Source organism: Myotis yumanensis, unplaced genomic scaffold, assembly GCF_028538775.1.
Source record: "Myotis yumanensis isolate MYYU_CA2020_CCGP unplaced genomic scaffold, mMyoYum1.0.hap1 SCAF_1, whole genome shotgun sequence".
Taxonomy (NCBI): domain Eukaryota; kingdom Metazoa; phylum Chordata; class Mammalia; order Chiroptera; family Vespertilionidae; genus Myotis; species Myotis yumanensis.
The window spans coordinates 152,421,767-152,447,434 of record NW_027223752.1 but is presented as its reverse complement, the minus strand read 5'-3'; the positions used below and the strand labels follow the sequence as shown (position 1 = coordinate 152,447,434).

Here is a 25,668-nt window from a genome sequence, read left to right as displayed (position 1 = left end):
TACTTGTCAGGAACAATGGAATACTTCTAAGGTTTTAAGTTGTATTGTGATCATGAAAATTTTCTCAGTATTTCAGTTTTAATATTTATTTATTTATATTGATTTCAGAGAGGAAAGGAAAGAGACTGAAACATCAATGATCAGAGAGAATCATCCATTGGCTGCCTCCTGCACCCCCCCCACTGGGGACCAAGCCCATAACTTGGGCATGTGCCCCGACTGGGAATCAAACTGTGACCTCCTGGTTCATAGGTAGATGCTCAAGCACTGAGCCATGCTGCCAGGAAGTATTTCAGCTTTACGTCTTAGAAGAAATACTTGCCGAGTAGGCCTTAGAGAGGGAAACTTTTGCAATCTGTTTAGCAAAATAATGAGGAAAATGTAAGATAAGATGGACCTATTGTTTATTCACCAGAAGCCAGATTTATCCTGGAGCAGCCTATCCAGCTGCAGAATTCCATGAGGGTTTGAGGGAGAGAGATGCAGGTATCCCCAACAACCTGGCAGTGACAAGTGACTGGCAGGGTGTTCACCCTCCAATCCATGACTACCTCCCCTTAAGGGGATATGAAAATACTCAGTCAACACATACCTACTCAGTGCCTCATGTCTAAATTTGATACAAAAATAATAGTAGTGTTTTTTTGGGGGAATGCCACCTGTATACACAGAATTTGCCTGTGTGCCAAGTGTTCATTGAATTAACTCTCTCTTAAAATGTATTTAACTTATCATCAAAATACTAATCATCTTTGACCTAATATGACAGATGCTGGGAGATCTAAAATACCATGATTTATAATATTTTTGGGGAAAATTCCTTTTAATAAAAGTGATACCAAAAATACCTTTGGGGGTTTAACCAGGTGTTTCTCTATTTAGTGAATACACATGTGTATGAGGTGTTTGTATGTGTGTGGTATTGGAATTATAGATTTGGTGGTGAGGTTGCATCCATCTTTTTCAGTATCACTTGGTGTTAATTTTTACTAATTATGTAAATTAACTAAAGTTTTGAACTTTGAGGGGCTTGTTTCCTTTTTGTTGTTGTTGATTTTTAATGAGTTTGCAGTAAGTTCTACAACTTTGTAAGAAATGTGACCCAAACTGGCATCATTTTTAAAAGCTAACATGAAATATCTAGGGCTATACAAAGAGAAGATGCAGAGACTTGTTCAGGACAGGGGTGGGGAGAGGTCATTATGCATTAACTTTTCCTAATGTACCATGTTCCTTTCCTGTGGGAAAATATGAAAATGTGGTGATTCATTAAGACATGCTAACCAGAAAGTAAGGTCTCTATGGACATTTCATATCTAGGAGCAGTATTATAAAACTGTTGCTAAGACAGATTTAATCAGCAGACACCAAGGCTTGAGGCAATGGCAGATAAACAGAGACATAAGTGCTGGTGACGTTGTAATTAAAAACTTCCTTTCTTCCTTCCTTCCTTCCTTCCTTCCTTCCTTCCTTCCTTCCTTCCTTCCTTCTTTCCTAAATAGCTCACATTCATTCTTTGTTGGGTGGACATTTTTAACAACTGCTTAAGAATCCTATATAATAAAGAGCTAATATGCTAATTAGACCAAATGGCAGAACAACTGCCTGGACGACCTTCAGGAACAAGCCGAGGCTGCGAGGGCCGAGCCCCTTGCACGAATTTTGTGCATCGGGCCTCTAGTTATACAATATTTGGCAAAAGAGAAAACTGAACACTGAGAAAATCATACCATAGAGTTAGAAATAGCAATCAGGTCTTTCCACTTTTGACTCACTGAACTTTGCAATACTATATTCTTTTAGGTAGTAGGTGACAAAATGAAACAATACAACATTGTTTTACTGACATATATAGTTTCAGAAAGTGTTCAACTGAATTACAGAACATAATCTAGACAATTAAGAATATTTTCTCTATAAAAGAACATTTACATGTGTTCTTTATCTTGTGACTGATTTTAATGGGTCTACTCAGAGAATAGCTTCATTTAATGATAATTCCTGTTAAGTTCTATTTTTGACTAGGCTAAATAAGCTACTTGCGCTTCAAAGAACACGGGATTGTTTATGAAGGGTGTGGGCCCATTAGAATGAAATAACAAATGGAGCAAGAATTTTCAAATCACCTTTGTATTCAAGTAGGTAAATGCCAAAACCCTGTAAAAGATTCAGGACTTACTCTGTGGGAAGGGTGGTGGGAAGAGCCTTCTTAGGAATAATGTGTTCCAGAGGAACTTTGCTCCCGGGAGTCCATGTATTGTGCAAAGCAAAGAAAAAGAAACACCTTGCTTATTGATGGAAGAGTCTTATATTAGGATTTCATAATTTGCTAGAGGGCACTCACTGATGAAACTTCCACCTGGAAAAATGAATGGGAACTGTACATTCTGGGAAAAAAAATCACACCAGTTAGGGTTTTCTAAGTGGCTTGACATGACATGTTCTAACTTATACTTTAAGCTTGCCTGCCTTCATGTATCTCTTAAATAGCAAAACTATATATTAATTCCCCATTTATTTTAGATGACTGGTTACAGGAACAATGCATGCCATTTCCATCATCTTATAAGTCTAATTTAGCTGGACTGAGACGACAGGTTTTTTGGTGTGATGGGAGGCCTTGTGAGTTATCTGGGAGCAGACATTTTGTAGCTTACAGAGCCCGTAAAACTTCCTCCTATCTGTTTACAACGGGAACCGGATCCCAAAAGTAAAATACACATCAGATCCAGTTGACTTTAGAGCCCAGTCTGCCAGCTCATTTAGTGTTAGGTGTAAAGGATGGTGAGTGTGTGTGTGTGTGTGTGTGTGTGTGTGTGTGTGTGTGTAGGGGTAGTTTCGGCTGTCACAGGGATTGTTTTGTTGGGCTTGATGAATCTCATAGAGAACAATCATGTCCCGCCGATCAGGTTTCTTTAAAATCCCCTTTCTCGGTGCTATCCAAAATGCATGAGCTGTTATCCTCCTGTGTGTCAACATGCCTTCTTTCTTGAGTAGAGCAAACAAGGCAGCTTCCCTTCAAATGTAATCCAACACCTTACGGGCATATTTTTTTGTCATCATTTATGTGGGTAATTACAGGTATCCCTGCTATCATTTATAAAAACATAGGAAGTTTAATTTTTCTTAGTTGTGGGTTTCCATCACAGAAAGTTGTCTGACTAGTTCCAATGATTCACTCTCCAACCTGTTGTAATACACTCATTTTTAACTTAAAATTGCAGTTCTATTGTTTCCCACCACCATGATGAGAGTGGAAGGTTAAATGAGGTATCAGAGTTTAAACTCGAAAAAGGAATGAAGGTCCTTCAGGTAGTTATGATTTTAGTCTAGCCCAGTGGTCGGCAAACTCATTAGTCAACAGAGCCAAATATCAACGGTACAACGATTAAAATTTCTTTTGAGAGCCAAATTTTTGAAACTTAAACTATATAGGTAGGTACATTGTTATTAACTTAATTCGGGTACTCCTAAGGCTTAGGAAGAGCCACACTCAAGGGGCCAAAGAGCCGCATGTGGCTCGCGAGCTGCAGTTTGCCAACCACGGGTCTAGCCGAAGTGTTGTGCTTTTGATTGATTGACTTATTTCACCACCTGTCTATCAATTCACCACAAGTCTTAAAAATATGCATTGTGAGAAATAAGGCTTAGGCTATTTATCGCTATCTCTTCCCCAGTGTGTTAGTTTATAAACAGAAGGTTTTAACCAAACACAATTAAAATGTAAGTAGAGAATTAAGTGGTACATTTTAATAGCGTGCTTTATTCCAGAAATAAGATGTTTCTTTAATCATAATCACACTATGTTTTCTTTCTCTGGAGCAATTAATGTCTTTTGTATAAAAGAAGTTAAAATAAACCTTAGGATGGCTTTAAGGGAGTCCAAGTAAAATTGGATGTATTATTTGAAACATGGTCCAAATGCAAACTCTGCATGTATGTATGTGTTTAGTTTTCCCATTGATTATTTCACAGAAGTGTAATAAGAGTCTTTGGCAGTAAATATTTTGAGTGAAATAAAATATAGCGTCTCTACAGGGAGCAAAAGTAAAGAGAAATTTAATACATATTGAGAACTTACCTGGATTCTGGCATGACCAACTAGAAAAGAGGATATAGAATAAAGTTGATAAGAGCATTATTTTCTTAATTAAATAAAATAGAATTTCCCTATGGCACAAATATAAATGAGAGGTATCTCCAAAGAGATCCAAAGGAAAAGGAGGAAGGTTGTTGTTATTATTATTAATGTTCTCAGGAAGAAATCATCAGAAATGCTATCTTTTCTCTGTATGTTCTAGTAGCATCTCATCTCTCTAGCACATTGAAGTAATATTTTCTATATGGTGTCTTTGCGGCCTGAAAGTATTGATGTGTTTCTTTTTTTTAAACCAATAGTATAGTCTTTAATTTCTAAAGTAACATATATGAGTTAATAAGTATCTAGTTACTATTATTTTTCATATTAATAATTCAAACTAGTAAAACTGATGGTCTCTCTTTGGATAGCCCCCACCCTTGGACACTGCAGGAGAGTCTTGCTTTTGCTGCTCTTGCTCCTGGCATGGCCTACAGTGTATTTGAGTGTTAATTTCAATCCAAGTTGCCTCTCCTTGGAGTCCAAAATTCACAGTTCTTAGTGCCCTACAACTTGACTCCACCTGTATCAATTTTATTTTGGGAGGATTCTAATCCCCCAAAAGTCTGGGATACGGTTGGTTTGCTGCCTATGGCCTACAACTATATTGTCCTTTCAGCCCTGGGAAGTACATTCAGCCCTCAGAGTTCTTTCCTTCTTGGGCTACACATTGACTTCTTCCATGTGATTCATCCTCCATGGGTGACTCTGGTATTTTTTTCATAAGGGAATAGAAATGCAAAACATAGACGGAATCATTATTGTGGCACCTATCTCTCTAAGCAAATAAAACCCACCCACTATTGTTCATCCCACTGAGGGTTTCATAACCACCATCAGAGTCACTGAGTGAGACAACAGCAGGGCGCTCTTCTTGGTGGAGGTGGAGCCCATGTGACCAATTCATCTCAGAGTGTGCTGTGTACTACAGCCTTTGTGGTTCTGACTACTACTGAAGTGCAATTATTTCATCTTAGTCTATTTTCCTATGCACATTTGTAAATATATACAACTTTGTAACATTTTTATACAAGTGCCCTACATTCAGGCATCCAAGAGAGAGACAATCAAATGACACATCTGACACATCTCTTGGTGCTCAGAGCTTCCATCCTGCCAGAGGAAAGTTGAGCAGTCTTTTTACATGTATCACATAGAAACAGCAGGACTTCCCAGGATGGAAACTGCCTTAAGATACTTTTCCTTTTTAGTTGAAAGGTTATTTAAATTTGTAGGATAGACTAGGGCCGTGGTCGGCAAACTGTGGCTCGAGAGCCACATGCGGCTCTTTGGTCCCTTGAGTGTGGCTCTTCCTAAGCCTTAGGAGTACCCTAATTAAGTTAATAACAATGTACCTACCTATATAGTTTAAGTTTCAAAAATTTGGCTCTCAAAAGAAATTTCAATCATTGTACTGTTGATATTTGGCTCTGTTTTTTTTTGAAATCTTATTTTATTTGTTTATTTTTTAATTAAATCTTTATTGTTCAGATTACATTTGTTTCTCTTTTTTTTCCCCCCCATAACTCTCCTCCTCCCAGTTCCCGCCCCACCCTCCGCCCTCACTCCCCACCCACTGTCCTCATCCATAGGTGCACGATTTTTGTCCAGTCTCTTCCCGCATCTCCCATTCCTCTTTCCCCCCCAAGAATAGTCAGTCCATTTCCTTTCTATGTGCCTGATTCATTATAATCACCAGTTCATTCTGTACATCAGATTATTTATTCACTTGATTCTTAGATTCACTTGTTGATAGATGCATGTTTGTTGTTCACAATTTGTATCTTTACCTTTTTCTTCTTCCTCTTCTTAAAGGATACCTTTCAGCATTTCGTATAATACTGGTTTAGTGGTGATGAACTCCTTTAGGTTTTCCTTATCTGTGAAGCTCTTTATCTGACCTTCAATTCTGAATGATAGCTTTGCTGGATAAAGTAATCTTGGTTGTAGGTTCTTGGTATTCATCACTTTGAATATTTCTTGCCATTCCCTTCTGGCCTGCAAAGTTTCTGTTGAGAAATCAGCTGACAGTCGTATGGGTATTCCCTTGTAGGTAATTGAGTCTCTTTCTCTTGCTGCTTTTAAGATTCTCTCTTTGTCTTTTGCTCTTGGCATTTTAATGATGATGTGTCTTGGTGTGGTCCTCTTTGGATTCCTTTTGTTTGGGGTTCTCTGCGCTTCTTGGACCTGTAAGTCCATTTCTTTCACCAGGTGGGGGAAGTTTTCTGCCATTATTTCTTCAAATAGGTTTTCAATATCTTGCTGTCTCTCATCTTCTGGCACTCCTATTATTCTGATATTAGTCCGCTTGAAGCTGTCCCAGAGGCTCCTTACACTATCTTCACACTTTCGGATTCTTTTTTCATCTTGCTTTTCCAGTTGGGTGTTTTTTGCTTTCAAATCTTTGGTTTGATTCTTGTGCTCCTCTGGTCTGCTATTGGGTATAATATTCTTTATTTCAGTCTGTGTATGCTTACTTTCTAATTTCTTTATCGTAGCGTCGAGGGTCTCATTAGTTTTCGTGAGGCTCTGCTCAAGTTTATTGCAAGCCCTCAAAATTGCGATTCTTAGCTCCATATCCTCCATTTCTGTCATGTTTTTTTGTCTCCGCATCTTTTATACTTTCTTGGTGCACCCCCTTGTGGTCTTTGTGCACAGTCTTGTTCTAGTTAAGCCTTAATTGTTGTAGTTAATACTAGAGGGATTTGACCACCAGGCCGACTGGCTGTGAGAATCAGCTGTGGGAAAACTTCAGTCCTCCGGGGAGGTGCTAATCTAGCCTTTGCCTGAGGCGATCAGGCAAATGGCTCTGCGCAGGGCTTGGGCGGGGCGGGATCAACTGGGCGGGTGGAGGGAGCAGCTATGGCTGCTCTCAGTCCATCCCCAGGGCCTCCGCCTCTCTGTCCCAGCAACCGCTGCAAACCTCGGAGGGACCATAGCCAGACAGTCCCGCTTCTCCCGTTTGAGTCTGGGTCCCTAGAGACTCGCCCGGATCTGTAGCCCAGAGTCTGAGACTCCCTCCGGATTGAAAATGACAACCGCACCCTCAGCCACCAGCCCGCTTTGCGCGAGCACCACCGTACCTTTAAATTTTCCACACTGCGCCTCTTCTGAGCCTCGTAATGCTGTTGTTTTTCCTTCTAGTTGAAGAGTCTCTCCTCAGCCAGCCTTCCTGTGGTTCTGGTTGATGTCCGTTCCGTCTTTTAGTTGTATTTTTGAAGTGATTGTTTGCGGCAGCAGTCTCCGGTGTTTACCTATGCCGCCATCTTCGATTCTCTCTGATATTTGGCTCTGTTGACTGTTGAGTTTGCCGACCACTGGACTAGGGTGATGCTAACAAAGTTCAGATGTCAATAAAGTGCATAGAAATGCTGATAAGGAATACATCAAGAAGGTATGACTGTGTCTAAGTTAAACTAGTGGATAAGAAAATGTGTCCAGGGAAGTTTGACTCAGAGCCTTTGGGAACCCCATCATTTTGCTATGGTAATGGGCGTGTGAGTGAATCCTGAGAGTTGCTACTTTGGGAGTTGAAGCCAGATTTGACATAGGGTCGCCTCTCCCATAGTTAAGAACTCCTTTTTCTGGGCTAAAGTTTTATTTTGGATCTAGGAGCAAGATGAGAGTACCATGGGCATAATCGCACAGACTGAGAAAAGAATTCAAAAATAGGCTGGGAGACTTGGAGCTGTACTTTGAAGTTTTACTGCAGAATCATGTGGTTGTATCCCAAGCTGGGGAAGAAGATGATACCAATTACATATTCAAACTCATAGAACATATGTAAAACTTTATATTGTGGGTATTTCCCAAGTCATTAAAGGTTTTTCAGAGTCATGAGTTTTAATGACTTCATAATAGTCCACCCTATGGGTGTGAGGAGATATGTTTTGTAAGATGCTCAATATCCAACAAATGAGAAAAATAGTCTCATCATAGAATCTAAGCCCAAAGGTACCAGTTCAGTGTACATAGTGAAGAGAATATAAGACCCCAAGTCAGAGAAGCCTGTGTTCAAATCCTCTTCTTCTCTTTTTCACTGTGTGGTTTTGCTCAAATTATTTAAACTTTCAAATTATCCAAACTGTTAAAACTGAGTCTCAATATTTTCATCTGAACAAGGGGGATAATCATTTATCCCCAATCTGCTTTACAGCGTGGCTGTAAGGATTAAGTAAGATAGTGTTTATTGACCTAAATAATATCAGGTAGCCAATACAAGGTAGCTATTGTAATGTTTTTCATGTGGACAAATTAATTCTTCAATACTCATTTCAGTAGGGTTAAAGTTTATACCATTAATGTAGCAGTTAATTAAGGCACTTGTTTTTTTAATGATTTAAAACAATTCTTTCTGTTTCTTAAAAGAAAATACCCAAAGGGAAAAGAAGAACTGAAAATAGTCTCCACCTCCTGTGATACCATTTCTCTCCAAATATCATGGCACAATTTTTGGTTTGTAACTGCACTGGCTTAAAAATGAAATAGAAATGCAATATGTTAAAGCAAATATGCTAAGTAAATAAATTGTTTTCATAACTCTCAAAAGTCCATGTGGATAATAGCACAATGGAAAATTGTACAAGATAAATAACACTTATTTGAATAATTTTGCTTTTTAAAAATTTGAGATTAAGTTTCCACATAAAGTATTCCTTTTAACCTAGATTTGCAAATTCGAAAGCAGAGAAGAAAATTAAAATAATTATGTGAAAAATAAACCTCTTAGGATAAGGATATTCATGGTTCTCAGAACTGTGATGGCCTTAGATTGTCACCTGCTAGTTCATGGCACAAAGAGGGCTTATGTGCTCTCTAGGTGTTTTTTTTTCTTTTTTTTTTTTTTGATAAGTAAATTAAGCATCTGAAATATAGAACAGTATATTTTAACTAATTGAACTGTACTTGTATTTTGTCAAAAATTTACTTAATAAATTTTTAGAATTATTATAAAATTATAATTTTCCTGATAGAAAATTGAAAAATGTAGATAAATAATAAGAAAAAAAAGAAAACCATCCATAACCCCATCAGTCAGAGATAATTACTGGATATAGTTGAGTCTTAAAAAAATGCGTTTATATCCATCTTAGTCAGTTTAGGCTGCCATAACAAACTACCATTCCTTAAGTGAAGTAGTCATATTTTAAGTTACAAGGAACTGAAAGTTGATTTGACTTGGAGGAAGATCCAAATGGCAAATCAAATTCATGATTTATGCTATTTAGAAAATGGCTTGCTCAAATGCAGAACTCCATAAACACAAAATACCTCTCACTAGTCCTGGACTTTTCATCTAGAGGTCAGGTAAGGTTAAAAAGAATAAATATAAATATTATATAATTCATGACCAGAGTCCTAGAATGGTGAACAGAAAGGCCTTTGAAGTCCTCGTCCAACAGCTAGTCAGTTCACAGAGGAAGATGTTAAAACTTGATGAGACAGCTCGGGGTCATGGAAAACCTTTAGACTTGAGAGTTAGAACCTGGGTTCAAATTCTGGTTCTGACACTTATCACATGTAAATAGGAAAATGTACTCAATCTCTTGGAACTTTAGTTTTGCCATCTCTAATGCTAAGCGGTTAGCATTAACTGGTTCACCAGGCTATTGTGGAGTCAGTTCCTTTCCTGTCCTTTAATGACTTACCCGAGGTCACTTAATTAGTCACACAGAGCCCTTCCACCTGGTTATTCATCATATGTGCTGTTCACTATATCCTGGCTACTCTTCTAGTTAAGTATTTTGAAGCATGGCATATTAAGGCACGTCATTTTAATTAAAAATTGACTAGAACGCCCTAGTGACCAGTTTGGCTCACTGAATAAAGCGTCGGTCTGCGGATTGAAGGGTCCTGGGTTTGATTCCAGTCAAGGGCATGTACCTTGGTTGCGGGCACATCCCCAGTGGGGGGTGTGCAGGAGGCAGCTGATCGATGTTTCTCTCTCATCGATGTTTCTAACTCTCTATCCCTCTCCCTTCCTCTCTGTAAAAAAATCAATAAAATATATTTTTTTAAAAAATTGACTAGAACAAAACAAAGGTGTGGCCAGTACTCCTGTTGACCCAGTTTTCTCTGTCAGTGCTTTCCAGCCGGAGACCACCAGGAGCACAGCCGTAACAAGCAAGTTGGGTTTATTACTGGTTGCAAAGAGGAGACCACACACACACCCTGGGCGATGAGGGACATTTCAGTAGAGGGTGTCTGAACAATTCTTATAAGATCAAGTTCAGGTGATTGGGGAGAAGGTTTAAGATGAAGTGGCATTGCTCTGGATGGCTGCTATCAGGAAATGGAGATAATTATATGATTGAATATTTTAAAAATATTATGTATAAGGTAGAAAAACTAAAGTGAGGCTAAAGCTATAATGGGAAGGAGCAGTTAGGACAGTTTCTAGTTGTCAGAAGCTGCTTTTGTTTGTTTGTTTGTTTTCTTTCCCATCCCCCTTCTCTCTTGCCACCTCTAGGCCCACAGGGACTTGGGGACAAAATTTTGGCCAAAGAGACACAAGCAAGCATTTTCTGGGAGCTTCCTGCTAAGTCATTTACTTTCAGATATTGGTACCACACCTTGTTGCTCTCATCCTTCTTCTTCCCGGTAGAAAGAGGATATAATTGTAGAAGCTGCACAGCCTTTTTGTAATTATCAGGAAAAAGTTAAGGAAACCTCAGTCTTTGGCATGATTTAGCAGCTGAACCAATTTCAAAACTCTGAACTCTGGGTTTCTCACTATGGGGAAGAACACTCCCCCATTAAAAAAAAAAAGCTACTCTAGTTAGGCTGTTTGTGACTTGTAGCTGAAAGCATTCCTAAAACATTAATTATTCATGTTCATTATTTACTAAACTAGACATTCTTCTGGCAGCCAAATGTTCTGGTGGCTCAGAGCATAGTCCATTTGGAAACGGAGCTTGGCAATACTCTATTTTAAAAAGAAAATTAGGCTTCTGTTAAGTGGATAAATTATTGTTCTTTCTGCTTCATAAGGTTTGTCATTATTCCTTCGTTCAGGTGCAATTGCTTCCTTGGTTTCGGAAACCTGCATAAAAATGAAAGCTTTAGGAATCTTCCAGGTTAGGTTCAGCAGAAAGAAGTGGGGGCGCATTTTTGTAGGCTTAAATGTTGAAAGGGTGAATACAGCTGTAAACCTAATTGCTGGATAATTGTGACTTCAGCATTGTAATTTCTGTGCTCAGAGAAATGGGTGCCTTTGGCCATTGTGATTTGTTAAGCCTAACAATGCATTTGTAGTCTTAATGCTTATTGACTTAGTAGAAAGGACTGCTCTCCTGGGGGATAATTCCCTGGTCACTGTGTGCCACTGTGGTTAGCAGGTTAGGCTCCCTGGTGCAGAATCAATGCCCACTGGAAAGCTGAGCATGTGTAGGGAGGTGAGGAGGAGGACCATAGTTAATTGCTGTTAATACTTAGTGGGCAGAACAACTAAACCACAGGGCTAGCAGGAGTCCAATGTCTGCTAGATGTGGGGTGAGAGTTCTTAAGGAATGATACATGAAAATGTTCAGGGAAACTTCATGTATTGACAGCTTGGATTTGTATATTGAAAGTTACGTGCCTATAATCAGAATAAATTTTACTCTACCTACTAACTGGTAATTATTCTACAGGTGTTTCTTTTCTTATCTCTCCCTTTCCCTTACACATAGTAGGTGCACAATAGTGGTTGTTCAAGAAATGGTTAAAAATGTATTAAAACTTGGCTCTGCAGAATGGCTCTGCAATGGTGACAGTAAGAATTATCAAAATAGTTTCTTTAAATAATAAATTATTTATCAGATCACAATTTGTATATTATAGACACTGAATAAAATATATTGATATTCATTGTGCTGAACACGAAATATCCAGATGCAGGTAAATTTAATAATTGATGAGGGAGATTCTTGTCCACGCAGTTTAATGGAATGTGAGTCTTGCATGGAGTGCTGGACCGTACTAGAAAAACATGTCAGTGCATAAAACAGACCAGTGCCTCTAATTTTCTAGGAAACACTTAACAGGACATTACAACTAAACAGTGTCACAAAAATAAGTTTAAGTTTCTACACTCAAAATGTTTATAAAAGGACTGATTTTTTCCCCCTCCAGGTCTTATAGGCAGATGGAATGAATCCTTCCAAATGAAATAGTTCCTATAAACTTAATCCACTGAGGAATTATTTGTTGTAGTTATGTGTTACAATCACAGAAACTATATATCTTCACCACTATTTAGTAAATTGCAGAAAAACACTAAAAGAGGAACATGCAGAGTTCCAGGTTTGCAGTAACCATATTCAGTCTGATTGTCAGCATGCGGGATTCTCAGTTTCTCTCCCCATCCTGTTTCTTCAAGAAGAATGCTCTTTGAAATGGATAGGAGACCCATGCTGGGAAAGGTATTGCCAAATAAGTTCAGATCCACTGTTTTTCTGATTTGAGGGATTGGTACTGTCGATAATCCTGCCAAATTAAGTTCTGATGAAGTATGCATTTTGATGAACTTATTTTGAGAGAATGAATGAATGAATGAATGAAGGGTCAGGCTTTATTTAAAAGTACATTCACTAGGAGCTTCTCTCTGGATCTGGTAAAAACCATAATAAGGGCGGAGGAAGGGGCAGTTGCAATTCAGTGAAATAAGTACCAACTCGGATGCATAAACTTTGCAATCAGAAATAGAAAAGGGAGTCTGGAAGGAGTGACCCTATGTTGTGGAGTGATATGACCGACCTAACTGTTAAGGGAGAAGGAGGAGTTTCCCAGGTAGACAAGGAACAGGGTTGGAATGGCACGCTAAAGAGTTTAGATCAGTGATGGTGAACCTTTTGAGCTCGGCGTGTCAGCATTTTGAAAAATCCTAACTTAACTCTGGTGCCGTGTCACATATAGAAATTTTTTGATTTTTGCAACCATAGTAAAACAAAGATGTATATTTTGATATTTATTTTATATATTTAAATGCCATTTAACAAAGAAAAATCAACCAAAAAACTGAGTTCGGTTGTCATAGGTTCGCCATCACTGGTTTAGATGGTCCTGTAGTCAGGATACCCAAAGCGTCAATGCAGCAGCAACCATGTCTGCTTCACTCAGCACAGCAATCCTGGCGACTGGGAGAGTGCCTGCTATTATAGGTGCTTAATGTGTATTAAATAAGTAAATGAATGAGGAGCCACTACAATTTTTTGAGAAAAGGAGCATCCGATTAAGATTTAAATTTTGGGAACATTCCCGACAGCAGTGTGACCCCGGAAGCCACAAACTTAGTGGCTTAAAACTATACAGATTTATTGTCCCCCAGTTCTTTGGGGCAGAAGTCCAATGTGGGTCTCACTGGGTTAAAATCGAGGCGTTAGCAGGACTGTCTTCCTGTGTGGAGGCTGAGGATGATCCATTTCCTTGGCCTTGCAGCTTCCAGAGGCTGCCTGCATTGGCTCATGGCCCCTTCCTCCTGCTTCCTGCAGCCATACTGTCTTGGACCCTTCCTCCATCTTCACATCTCTCTTTGCTGACAGTCTAGAGAGGTTTGCTTTTTTGGGGGGGGTGGGGGGTGGGGAGGAGGAGGGGCTCATGTGATTAAGTTGAGTCCACTTGGATAATCCAATATAGTCTCCCTTGTCAGGGTTCTTAAGCTTAATCACACCTGCAAAATCCCTTTAGCCACGGAAAATAAACAATCCCAGGTTCTGGAGAATAGGAGGCCCTTATTCCTTCTACCACAGGCTCATGAAGGGGCTTCCCAGTACTCAGTGTAAGAGACTAGTAAGGTGATTGTGACAGGGAGGATAAAGCTCGTTCACCAAACCGTTTTTGCTTTTTCCTTTTTTGCCAGAAAGACAGGCTATGTTTTGCACCTTCTTTATACTTAGTTGCGATCAATGGGACTAAGTTCTGGCCAATGGGAGTGCTGTCTGCCTTCACCAGGCCTGGCCTCTTCCTCCTCCAGGCTTTCTCTCCCCTGCTGGCTGGACCTGGAGGGACCAGCAGTGCACTCCGGGGCCAGGGGGAGGGTAGAGGCTCTCGCTAGAAGCTGCTGGGTTCCTTTTGTGGAGCAGAAACCCTTAGCAAAGCACCCTGCACCATGATTTGCATAAGAAATAAAACTTGGTGTTAGCCTCTGAACGTTGAGAAGTGTTTCCCAGAGGAGATAGCCTACCTGCCTAACATTGAAATTTGCACCTCCCAGTGGGTGCTGCTGTAGCAACAACAAATAAGGCATTGAGAGTGTTTGGCCAGTGGGGGGTGAGGACCCTAACATTAGGGGCTTGACGTAGAGTCACCCATGTTGTGAAGGGGATAAGCCGTAGGTAAGCTGTTGTCTGGAGTAACTTTGGAAGGCAGGATTCATGCTTCCGATTCTTATAGCTTTAGGACAGTGATTCTTAACCCTGGCTACATATTAGACTCACTCCCAGAGTCTATATGTGCTGGATATTATGTGTCAATGAGTTATGTCCATCGGACTTAACTGCTCTGTATGTGTGTGTTGGGGGAGGGCGGTGGTGGTGGTGGCATTAGTATTATTTTAATAGTTTCCAGATCATTTTAAGGTGCAGCCAGGCTTGACAACTAAAGCTCTAGGTCAGAGGTCAGCAAACTTTTTTCTGTAAAGGGCCAAATAGTAAATATTTCGAGCTTTGGGAGCAACACCACCTCTTCTACAAATATTCAATTCTGCTGGGATAGCATGAAAGCAACCATGACCATATGTAAGTAAATAGATGTGTCTGTGTTTCAATAAAACTTCATTTACAAAACAGGCAAGCAGCTGGATATTACCTGTGGGCCATAGAGCCGATCCCTTCTCCAGGAGACTGATTCTTCAAACTTCTTCTCAAGGCTCCTTTACCCTTTTAAAGATCACCGAAAGCTTTTGTTTACATGTTATATCAAGTAAGAACGACCACATTGAAATTAAAACTGAGAAGTTAAAAATATTAATGAACTAAAAATAATTATAAATCCATTATGCTAATGTAAATAACACATTTTATAATTATATTTTCAAAAAATGAGTAAAAAGAGTGGTATTGTTTTACATTTTTGAAAAAACTCTATGACTTCTAGCTTCATGGAAGACATGTAGATTCACATTTGCGTCTTCATTCATCCTGCTGTGAGACATTATTTTAGTGAATGTATCTGAAGAAAAGCTGGCCTCACACAGATGTGTAGGTATTTCATGTTAGGAGAACAAGTTTCTTCTTTTGAAGAAGTACTTTAATAGCCTTTCAGATAGTTGTGGATTTACTTGATACTAGATAATAACTGCCATGATAACGTTTTAAAAAGCTGATTGCAGTGTGAACCTGAAACCATATCAATGAACTTGAAATTCATAAAAATCTTACTTGCACTTTAAAGGGATCTTTAATATCTGCATGATTTTGTAATATCTCATAGTGGTTACTTTGAAGATATTGTTTCATCGAGTTATATCATTGACATGCTTCATTATCTAATATTTGTTTAAAAATCACATTTGTTAACATTACCATTGAGCTTCTCAGAATTCAGAAACTATCAAGCTGGTGGTGGTGGATGCAAATTTCCCAAAATTCGAATTTTCATTTGAAAGCTCACGTCTTCTCATTGGCAAAAAATACTCTCAGGCTGTTCTCCTTCGAGTGAGAGGCTCACTCATTTATTTTCCAAGAAATGACTGACAAATAGCCAAGTCTGGAAACCAGATTTTGTTTATCACTTGTTCTCTCAAGTAAGAATGATGTTCCATAAAAGATAGATGAGTTCGGTTTGCAACTCAATCGCATATCGCTTTTCCTCCAGACAACCATCGTATTGTGGTCGGCAGCAGAACTGTTCTGTGCTCTTTCCTTTCGGTCCCACAGAATATGTAGAGGACCTGTCCTCAAGGGTTGAGATTTAACAAAGTAAATAATTTTACTTTTTTGTCAAGGGCATTTTCAAGATAAATTGGTTTTTCTTGTTTTAAGTAAGTAATTGGCAGCAAATATGATACAATGTCCAATGATACAATGACATGGTTTAGTAATGCCTCAATTTGTGCTAAAGCACCAATAGTTTTACCCACTATTGGTTTTGAAGCATCAGTGCAAATGTTAACACAGGAGAAAAGGCAAATAACCTCCTTATTATTATGAAAGTACTAGAGGCCCGATGCACGAAATTCGTGCAAGGGGCTTGGCACTCGCAGCCCTGGCTTTGTCTGGAAGGTCGTCCGGAAGGTCGTCTGGACAATCGTTCTGCTGTTTGGTCTAATTAGCATATTAGCTCTTTATTATTGACCTTGTGTAAGAGACTTTCTTCCTTCCTTCCTTCCTTCCTTCCTTCCTTCCTTCCTTCCTTCCTTCCTTCCTTCCTTCCAAGGATTTTTGACCTTGTGGGTCTTTGGGCTTCTCAGGGTGGTGCCCACCACACTTTGAGAACAGCTGGCTTAGGGAAAGTGTTTTAAAAGAATTAGAGTGTTAGCATGTAACAGTTGTTATTGGCTTCCTTTGGTCAGGTGTTTCAAAAAAGAGACACGCTCAGAAACAACTGGCCAGTATACAAGCTGAACAGAAAACAGTAGGGAGAGTCCAAAGATCGGGGTGAAAAGTGGTTGGAAAGCCAGCTGCTTCCACATTCCAAATGGAGCTACAAAGGGCCAGTAAAACTTCTTAGTTGGGCACATGGTTTAGTTCTACAGCAAAGATCAGATTAAAGGTGTGGCCTTCCCATTAGAAACCATATTCAACTAATTGCAGCAACTTAGCTGCAGTTGCGGAGAGAGATGGGGAGGAGGGTGGGAAGGAGAGGAGAGACCCGAGAATTATAGGTGGAAGCAAATACAAGAGAAGTCTACCAAGCTTTTGAAGAAGTTGTGCTGTCAAGAACCCAAAATAGACCAAAAAATACTTCCGACTGAGTAACATCACCTTTTAACTTGCAAACTTTTGGTAACACTCATTTCAGTGGTGCCCAAGGGGAATAAATAGTAAGAACTCCTAAGAGCAGAGGGTCAAGGAGGAAAGGGACAAGGGAACTATTCCCAGAGAGCAGAATTAAAGTTCAATCAAATAACCCACTCTGTCTCAGAGTAGGGAGCTTCATAAGGCCTGCCAATCAGGATTTCAGAATTGCAATGGACTAGTGGGCACCACTTGCCTGCCATTCTTACCCTTTCTGAATGGCAGTTTTAACTGCATTTATTCTCTCCCTGCTCCCATTGTACATAGACTAAGCCCATAACAAGACTGCCTTCTCTCTGCTCTCACCTGCCTGCCAGTTACAGGGTCTGGTAGAGGAGGTGGTATAGCCATTGGATGCTAGGAGCCTGGTTACCTGAATGGAGCCGAGATTCTGCCCATCAACTTGCACTGGATTGTGACATGAGCAAGGAAAAAAAAAATATTGTGTTAAACCACGGAGATTTTTGTCACCACATTTGTTGTTACAACATTGCAACTACTCTGAATAAAGTAGAGGCTATTTCATGGATCTAAACATAAGAAATTGAACCAAGGCTTTGGCAGAAACTATTAAGAAGAAATAAATAGTTTAGAGGAAGAATCAGTAAGCTCTCATAGACTGGGGAGAGGGGATGTGAGAGCAGAATGAGGGAGAGCAAGGAGTCTGGGATGAGTTCTAGATTTTTGTCCTGGTTGTTGTGGTAGTAGTTTTGAATGATACTAATAGAACAATTCTGTGAAGTCCAAAATGAGGTAGCAGTTTGAGGGCTAAGAGCTTGAGAAGTTTGGAAAGGAGGCACACACAGGCAATCGTTAGGATATACAGGTGGTGGCTAACGCTGTGGGAAGGAGCAGCGGTGGATGGAATTTATTGGAAAGACAATTCAGAGGGAGAAGAGCACAGAGGTCATTTAATTAAGAGCAGGGAGACTAGAGTCAGCAAAAGAGAACAATAATAAATACCTAGAAAATAAGAAAAATGACAGAAAAGAGTAGATCACAGAAACCAAGAAAACAGTTTGAAGAATTATGAAATGGTAAACAGTCAAATATTGCAAAGAGATCAAGTATAATAAGAGCCAAGTATTTATTAGATTTTTAAAATTAAGAGGGTATTGGTGACCTTCATGAAGGTCATTTTAATGGAGCATTGATGTAAAATTCAGGTCACTGTAGGAGAAGAGTCTTATGATTTTATGGAGGAAAAACAGACTGAAGGTGTTAAATCTTGACCAAGGTCCATAGTAAATGTTGGCTTATTGCTTTGAAATCTTGCCTATCCGATGCTACCACCCAGGCTCCTCCACCATTCCAAACTAAATCTGAAAAGTGCACTTAACTAAGGTGCTGATTGGTGGTGGTGATGTTAAAGCAGGATAAAAGAGAAGGCTTATAGAAAAGATCCATATTTACTTTCAGAGAGAATGGTGCAGAGTAGTTACTAGTTTTCTAAAATATTTTCTGAGAGAGTATTTCTCACCCTCCCCCCATTTCTTCCCTCTTCACTTTCTGTTTCTTAAACTGATTCTACTCATTTTATTGGCAACTAGGAGCTAAATTTTATAAAATGAATGGGTGTGTTAATGTTACTTTTTTTTTAAAGTAGGGTAATTTTGGTTTTAGAACACAGGGTATATCAATCTCCTAAAATAATGTTTAAGTAAGATGACTGATAGAACTTTTTCTCTAAAGTCTTATAAAACTTAATTAGTAAGATCAAAGGCTACGAAAGTTTAATAGCCACCTTCACATTTACCAGATGCCTTGTTAGTGATTCAGTTTTAAAGTAGAAATCCTAAGCCAGCCAAAAATAGAGCCAAATGTTTTTAGGAGATTTCACATATTATTTTTAAAAAGTAAATATAATGAATAACCCTAAATGCTGTCCCGGAGCACTATTTCAAAATAAGCACATTAGCAAAATAAACAAGACATGAATCAACCTGAAGAAGCTCCTAGTCTTCAGACTGCAGATCTTGTGTAGGAAATCTCACTTTTTCCCTTTCCTTTCCTTTCCTTTCCTTTCCTTTCCTTTCCTTTCCTTTCCTTTCCTTTCCTTTCCTTTCCTTTCTTTCCTTTCCTTTCCTTTCCTTTCCTTTCCTTTCCTTTCCTTTCCTTTCCTTTCCTTTCCTTTCCTTTCCCCTTCCCTTCCCCCCTTCCCTCCCTCCCTCCCTCCCTCCTTTCTTTCTTTCTTTCTTTCTTTCTTTCTTTCTTTCTTTCTTTCTTTCTTTCTTTCTTTCTTTCTTTCTTTCTTTCTTTCTTTCTTCCTTCCTTCCTTCCTTCCTTCCTTCCTTCCTTCCTTCCTTCCTTCCTTCCTTTCTCTCTCTCTCTCTCTCTCTTTCTTTTTTGTTAATCCTCACCCAAGGATATTTTCCCCATTGATTTTTAAAGAGAGAGAGAGAGAGAGAGAGAGAGAGAGAGAGAGAAACACTGATGTGAGAGAGACATATCAATTGTTTGCCTCCTGCACACACCCTGACTGGAGCCAGGGATTGAGCCTGCAATGGAGGTATGTGCCCTAGGCCAGAATTGAACCTGCGACCCTTCAGTCCATGGGCCAATGCTCTAACCACTGAGCATCAGCCAGGGCTCTTTTATTTCATATAAAAATTTTGTTTGAAATAAAGAAATTAATTGGCATCACTTGAATCTATTATTCATTAAATTTACTATTTTCCTACAAAGTAATGTTTCTTGGCATGTACTGATTCCCTAATCTGGAATGCCTGCTAAAATATTTTCATTAACATGTGTTATATTTACCAGTAAAGGATCTTCCAATTTGGGACTCAGAATACTTAATTTGGAGTATACATAAAGTCAAGAGTAAATGCAGTCAGCATTTCAGCATTATTAAACATAAACCTTGATACTGTCTTATATCAGTTGCAGTTTTTGCTAGTATAATTCATTATTACTTATTCCCTTTGCATTTCTAGAGCAACTATTTCTATGAAATTTATGCAGTTGGATGAAGTGCCCCAGTAGAAAAGAAGCATTTAAATTTTTTTTGAAGGCTGTGGTGTAGTGATGAGAAATTGATAAATAATCTGTCTTTATGCAAAATAATTAAAAACGTTTGTGCACGCATGTTTGATGCATGTCCCGTTTTAAAGATGTTAAGCCCCATCTGATTACCCATGTTTTCTTAAAACAGAGTGGCAGATGATAATCTTCTCTTAAAAATTAGTTAGTTGAGAGGAAACAATTTAAAAATAAAGAAGCACTCCACTCCAACCTGAAAAATCTGTATTTTTTAAAGCTGCATATGTATAACTAAAAATCTAAGTAGAAAAATGTAGCTATCATGTACCAATTACACATGTTACATAAGAGGTAGGGAAATGGATGTGCTCCACATTTTAAGGGATATAATTTTGTAATGCACACTGCCATATAAGAGATTAAAAGAAAACAAACAAAGTTTATGAAAAATCAAAACTAAAATAAGCTTATTTTTATTTCTAAACTAAGCTTCTTAGCAACTTTAAACCATTTTCTAGTTTTTCTCATCGAAACTTAAATTTATCCTATTCTAACAATTAGTTTAGAAGATCCCCAAACATTCTGCTTATGAAATTGAATATCTTCTTAAGAGCTGTCCATTTCAAAGAATATACCGTGTTCATGGATTGGTAGAATAAACATCATTAAAAGGTCCATACTACTCAAAGCAATCTATAGATTTAATGTAATCTTCATTAAAATACCAATGACATATTTTAAAGACCTAGAACAAACTCTCCGAGAATTCATATGGAATAAAAAAAGACCCCGAATAGCCACTGCAGTCTTGAGAAAGAAGAACAAAGTTGGAGGGATCACAATACCAGATATCAAGCTATATTACCAAGCCATGGTTCTCAAAACTGCCTGGTACTGGCACAGGATCAGACATATAGACCAATAGAACAGAACAGAGAACCCAGAAATCAACTCAAGCCATTATGCTCAATTAATATTTGACAAAGGAGGCAAGAGCATACAATGGAGTCAAGAAATGGTGTTGGGAAATTGGACACATGCAAAAATGAAACTAGACCACCAAAGTACGCCATTCACAAAAATAAACTCAAAATGGATAAAGGACTTAAATGTAAGACGAGAAACCATAAAAATCTTAGAAGAAGCCATAGGCAGCAAAATAGCAGACATATGTCGTAGCAATATCTTTACCAATACAGCTCCCAGGAAACTAAGGAGAAAATAAAGAAATAGGACTACATCAAAATAAAAAGCTTCTGCACAGCAAAAGAAACCATCAACAAAACAGCAAGAAAGCCCACTGCATAGGAGAATGTTATCTCCGATAAGGGTTTAAGTTCCAAAATTTATAGGGAACTCATATAACTTAACAAAAGGAAGATAAACAATCTAATAAAAAAATGGGCAAAGGACCTAAATAGACACTTTTCAAAAGAGGACATACAGAAGGCCAAGAGACATATGAAAACATGCTCAAAGTCACTAATCATCCGAGAGATACAAATCCAAACAACAACGAGGTACCATCTCACACCTGTCAGAATGGTTATCATCAACAAATCAACAAACGACAAGTGCTGGCAAGGATGCGGAGAAAAAGGAACCCTCGTGCACTGCTAGTGGGAATGCAGTATGGAGTTTCCTCAAAATATTAAAAATGGAACTTCCATTTGACCCAGTAATCCCACTTCTAGGAATATATCCCAAGAAAACAGAAACACCAATCAGAAAGGATATATGCACCCCTATGTTCATAGCAGCACAAGTACAATAGCTAAGCTTTGGAAACAGCCTAAGTGCCCATCAACAGATGAGTGGATTAGAAAACCGTGATATATCTATGCAATGGAATACTCCGCTGCTGTTAAAAAGAAGGAATTCTTACAATTTGCAACAGCATGGATGGAACTGGAGAGCATGATGCTAAGTGAAATAAGCCAGTTGGAGAAAGATAAATATTACATGATCTCACTCATGTGTGGAATATAATGAGCAACATAAACTGATGAACAGAACCAGGGTCATAGAAGCATCAAAGAGATGGTGCAAACTATGAAGAAAGGCAAGGCGGGGGGATTGTGGTGAGGGGGTAAGAGATCAACCAAAAGACTTGCATGCATGCATTTGAGCATAACCAATGGACACAAACAGTAACAGGGTGAGAGCATGTGCTGGGAGTGGGCACAGCCAGTGAGAGGCCAATGGGGGAAAGAGGAGACTCATGTATTTTAAACAATAAAGAATTTAAATGAAAATAAAGAGCTGTCCATTTCTATGAATATTTTTCAGAATCTATTATATGTTGGAAAGATAGGATTGCAACTTTTGAATATCAGCTATCAAGACTGTTTAACACATTTAAAAAAATATAATGAAAATAAAAACATTTTATGTTGATTTTAAGTTACACATTTCTGAAAATTTGAAGCAATAACCATGTTATTTATGCATGCAGATAAAACAATAAGGCTATAAAACTTTGGATTTTAAAATTAGATAGTTGTCTTTTGTAGTATTAGTTATCTATATATATAAAACCCTAACATGCAAATAGACCAAACGGCCAAACAACCGAACAACCAGTCACTATGATGTGCCCTGTCCACCAGCAAGTGCACAGAACATGGCAGGCATCAGCATCAGGCAGCAGAGCGCAGAACATCATGGGCATCATCTGCAGCGGGATGGTGGAGCAGGTGAGCGGGGGCACCAGACCAAGGCAGGGTGCCAGTCACTGTCATCAGAGTGAGCCTCTGGTGGTTACTGAAAATTCTTTGGTCCTGGCAAGTGTTTGCACCTGCTGCCGGCACTGGCCCCACTCTCACCCATGCCAGTGCCTGGTGCTGGCCCCCATTGCTCGGCACTGTCAGCAGCCAGCAGTGGCTGCTGGCCCCAATTGTCCCTTAGGGCTTCTCCACCTCCTCCTGCTCCTGAGGGGAATTCGGGGCCAGCAGCTGCCTCTCGCACCCGCTGCTGGTGACAGCCCCACTCGCACCCACAGCCGGTGCTGGAGCTGCCACTCGCACCCGCTGTCGGCACCCAGTGCTGGTCCTGATTGTTTGGCACCATCAGCGGGTGTGAGCGGCAGCTGCCGGCCCCAATCGCCCCTGATGGCTTCTCCACCTCCCCCTGCTCCTGAGGGGCAATCAGGGCAGCAGCTGCTGCTCGCACCTGCTGATGGTGCTGGCCCTGCTCACACCCGCTGCTGCGCTGGCCCCAATCGCTTTGCACCATCAGCAGGTGCGAGCCAGTGGCGGCGGGAGTGGGGCAGCCAGCAGACAGGATCCTGGGGGCTGCAGTGGGAGGGGCCAGGTGGGGGCATGCAGGATGGGCCGACACCCGCCCTTGTGCCCACTGAAGCCTCTCGGCCCATAGTTCCTTACAAGGTGCATGAATTCATGCACTGGGCCCCTAGTATATAATAAAGGCAAATGAAAAAGGTAATTGATAATTTTTTATTTTATATTTTTATTGATTTTGGAGAGAGAGAGAGAGAGAGAGAGAAACATCAATGATGAGAGAGAATCATTGATCAGCTGCCACCTGCAGGCCCCCTACTAGGCATCAAGCCTGCAACCCAGGCATGTGCCCCTGACCTTGATATGAATCCAGTGCCTTCAGTCTGCAGGCTGCACTCTATCCACTGAGCCAAACCAGCTAGGGTGGTAATTTTATAATACTATTTTTAATTCATTCCTCAAACAGCTCTGAATTAATTTACCGTGACAAGGTGTTACAACTACCTTCCTGGATGTATAACAAAAGTTTAGCCACCCAATTGATTCTATAACTTAAGGACTAATTCTTTCTGTCACTGTGAAGTAAAGTTGCTTGGAGTGCATACTGAGTAAAAGGAAAAACAAAGCAAACAAAACAAACAAAAAAAAAACACAAGAAATGCATGCCAGTGAATTACAAACACTGCTATTTAACCGGGTTGGGACCAAAGGTTGTTAGTGCTATTGGCCACAACTATCTAAAAAAAACCACCCAAATGTCAAGCTGACCTCTGCATGGTTACTGGGTGAATACCAAGGTTCAATGGTTTGTTTTGGATGAACATCAAGACATGGGGATGCTTGCCCAACACTTTGGTTAGAGCTTTCTCTTCCATTAGGGTAGTTTAGAAAAGTGTTTAAAGTGTGACTTGCTCTGAACATTCATGGTTCTATTTTTATCACCATATTAAACAAATGAAAGCACTCCATATTTTGCATGTATTCACTTTTCTTACATTTGTATGGGGCTACAGCCGCATGACCTTCGTTAGTTAGGAATCATTGTTGATAGCAAGACTATAAATATTGTAAATTCAGAACTTGAGAGACAGAAAGTAAAATCATTATGGGCTGTGACGCTCTCTGAGAAAGACAGACATGGGTGATATAAATGATAGTAATTGGGCTGGAGGCGGGTGGGAACAAGGTCCAAAGGACCTCTCTGAGGAGGTGACATGTAAATTGTGGTCTGAAGGATGAGGAATTGTGCAAAGAAGCAGGGAAAGAGTTTGTAGGTGGAAAGAAGTGAAAGGTAGATGTCTGAGGAGAAAGGAGCTTGTTGACTAGGAACAGAAGAGAGGGTAGCTTAAATTTCCCTACAAAGAACTTTTCTTATTTAGATTATTTCATAGCCAACGGAGAGTACCCTGCTATCAAGTAGATAGCTTCGGTTCTGCTACACTAACCAACCATCCCCAGTCTCAGCCCGCTTAAACAGCTAGATTTATTTCCTACTCACTCTGGATGTCCATCGTAGGCTGGCCAGGTGCTCTGCTCTGCCTCCTCTTCACGCCAGGACCCATGCTGACGAGCAGTCTCTGTCTGGAACCCAGAGGTCACCGTGACAGAGTAGAAAGGGAAAACATAGCACGTCAAGTTCAGGCTCTTAAACCATCCACACACATCACTTCCGCTCGCATTCCATTGGCCAATGCGGGGACTAATCCTGTCAGCAAGGAAGTAGGGCTCTCCTGTGTGCCCGGAAGAGGAGAAAAACTGTAACTGGTGGTGAACGGCAGGCTTTTCTCCCATAGGGGTCAGTGAACAAGAACAACCTGGAATCGCATGTACAGTGTGTGTGTGTGTGTGTGTGTGTGTGTGTGTGTGTGTGTGTGTAGACACCTTTTCCTTGTCTCCAGGGAAAAGGTCTATTGCTGTAATCAGATTCTCAAAGGGATCTGTGACACAACAATGATTAAAAACCTCTGGACCAGTTGAAAACTGTCATGTAAACAGATAATTGCTCTACAAGACAATTTGCAGCATGAGTGAGAGGCTGAAATGATTAAGGAATTATGCATGCGTGCATATGTGTGCGCAGGTGCGTGCTTGGCGATAAGGAAAAAGTTGAGCAAATCTGCAGACTAAAGGGTAGAAGCCAGAGGACAAAGTGTGATGGATTAAAGACAGGGAGCTCTGAGGACAAGTGACTAATGTAATGAGGTCCCAGAAGAAGCCTGAGGAGATGGTGTTCAGTATTCTCTAGAGCAGTGGTTCTCAACCTTCCTAATGCCGCGACCCTTTAATACAGTTCCTCATGTTGTGGTGACCCCCAACCATAAAATTATTTTCGTTGCTACTTCATAACTGTAATTTTGCTACTGTTATGAAT

The 25,668-nt window shown here is 39.8% G+C and overlaps 1 long non-coding RNA gene across 1 annotated transcript; it reads right to left on the bottom strand.

Moving 5' to 3' along the window:
- Positions 1–10,670: 10,670 nt before the first annotated feature.
- On the bottom strand, positions 10,671–24,883 carry LOC139006047 (uncharacterized). The gene is made up of 3 exons (XR_011470736.1): positions 24,796–24,883; positions 14,924–14,994; positions 10,671–11,180 (listed from the first exon to the last, which is right to left on the bottom strand). It is a non-coding gene; the product is annotated as an uncharacterized lncRNA (long non-coding RNA).
- Between the last annotated feature and the right edge of the window lie 785 nt (positions 24,884–25,668).